Source organism: Colobus angolensis, unplaced genomic scaffold (assembly GCF_000951035.1).
Source record: "Colobus angolensis palliatus isolate OR3802 unplaced genomic scaffold, Cang.pa_1.0 Scaffold327, whole genome shotgun sequence".
Taxonomy (NCBI): Eukaryota; Metazoa; Chordata; class Mammalia; order Primates; family Cercopithecidae; genus Colobus; species Colobus angolensis.
Genome location: NW_012116566.1, coordinates 3,359,260 through 3,361,069, shown reverse-complemented (window position 1 = coordinate 3,361,069; position 1,810 = coordinate 3,359,260). Strand labels below are relative to the sequence as shown.

At 51.2% G+C, this 1,810-nt stretch overlaps 1 pseudogene; it reads left to right on the top strand.

The window, feature by feature from the left end:
- The first annotated feature begins 264 nt into the window (after window positions 1–264).
- LOC105518697 lies at window positions 265–1,554 on the top strand (annotated as a pseudogene).
- Window positions 1,555–1,810: the final 256 nt, after the last annotated feature.

The window sequence follows — 1,810 nt, the reverse complement described above, 5'->3', positions numbered from 1 at the left end:
GAATGGGTGTGTCCTTCAGTATATATAAAGTTAATATATATCAAACAAGTTAGTTCAGTTCAGACAAAGATGATACCTTATTCAATAAATATTGCTAACAGAAAAGACTTATCATTCAAAGTAGATGAAATTGTATCTATTTCACACCATAGAAAAAAACGGAGTCCAAATAAATTGAACACTTAAATGTAGCCTATAAAATAATACAGATCTTGACACCTGAGTGCGATTGCAGATGGGCTGCACCTGGCCTCATGGGCTGAGAAGAAAGCCAAGGTCACTGTGGAAATGAATGCTGTGGAAGAAAACTAGGGGCGCGGGGAGTCTCAGAAGGTGGAGGCGGCCAGCCCTCCTGCTGTGCAGCAGCACACTGACCCCGCATCCCCAACTGTGGCTACCACGCCTGAGCCCTTGGGCATCAATGCTGGGGACAAGAACGCCACCAAAGCAGGCGATCATGAGCCGGAGTACGAGGACGGCCAGGGCTTTGGCACTGGGGAGCTGGTGCAGGGGAAACTGCGGGGCTTCTCCTGGTGGCCAGGTCGCATTGTGTCTTGGTGGATGACGGGCCGGAGCCGAGCAGCTGAAGGCACCCGCTGGGTCATGTGGTTCAGAGACGGCAAATTCTCAGTGGTGTGTGGTGAGAAGGTGATGGCGCTGAGCTCGTTTTGCAGTGCTTTCCACCAGGCCACGTGAAACAAGGAACCCATGTACCGCAAAGCCATCTACGAGGTCCTGCAGGTGGCCAACAGCTGTGCGGGGAAGCTCTTCCGGGTTTGCCACGACAGCGACGAGAGTGACACTGCCAAGGCCGTGGAGGTGCAGAACAAGCAGATGATTGAGTGGGCCCTGGGAGACTTCCAGCCCTCTGGCCCCGAGGGCCTGGAGCCACCAGAAGAGGAGAAGAATCCCTACAAAGAAGTGTACACGGACATGTGGGTGGAATCTGAGGCAGCCGCCTATGCACCACCTCCACCAGCCAAAAAGCCCCGGAAGAGCACGACGGAAAAGCTCAAGGTCAAGGAGGTTATTGATGAGCGCACAAGAGAGCGGCTGGTGTATGAGGTGCGGCAGAAGTGCCGGAACATGGAGGACATTTGCATCTCCTGTGGGAGCCTCAACATCACCCTGGAACACCCCCTCTTCATTGGAGGAGTGTACCAAAACTGCGAGAACTGCTTTCTGGAGTGTGCATACCAGTACGACCACGGCTACCAGTCCTTCTGCACCATCTGCTGCGGGGGCCGCGAGTTGCTCATGTGTGGAAATAGCAACTGCTGCAGGTGCTTTTGCGTGGAGTGTGTGGACCTCTTGGTGGGGCCTGGGGCTGCCCAAGGGGCCATTAAGGAAGACCCCTGGAATTGCTACATGATGTGCGGGCACAAGGGCACCTACGCACTGCTGCGGTGGCGAGACGACTGGCCCTCCCGGCTCCAGATGTTCTTCGCTAATAACCACGACCGGGAATTTGACCCTCCAAAGGTTTACCCACCTGTCCCAGCTGAGAATAGGAAGCCCATCCAGGTGCTCTCTCTCAGGACCCTGCATCAATAAGGAGCTCTTATCATCATCACTGACTCTAAGGAGTGGCAATAAGGCCTTGAATAATTTCATGCAAAGTGCCAGTTATTTAAGTCATGGTAATTAGAAGTAAACTTGGAAATTATTAAATTATTCAAGTGTAGAAAATTGTAAGTTCTCAAATTACCAACTGATCCAAATATTTTTTTCTACCAAAAGCAACACTCGTGCATTTAAGAACTATTACTGTACTCAGAAGTGTAGATTTTAACAGATACTCATCAAAGCT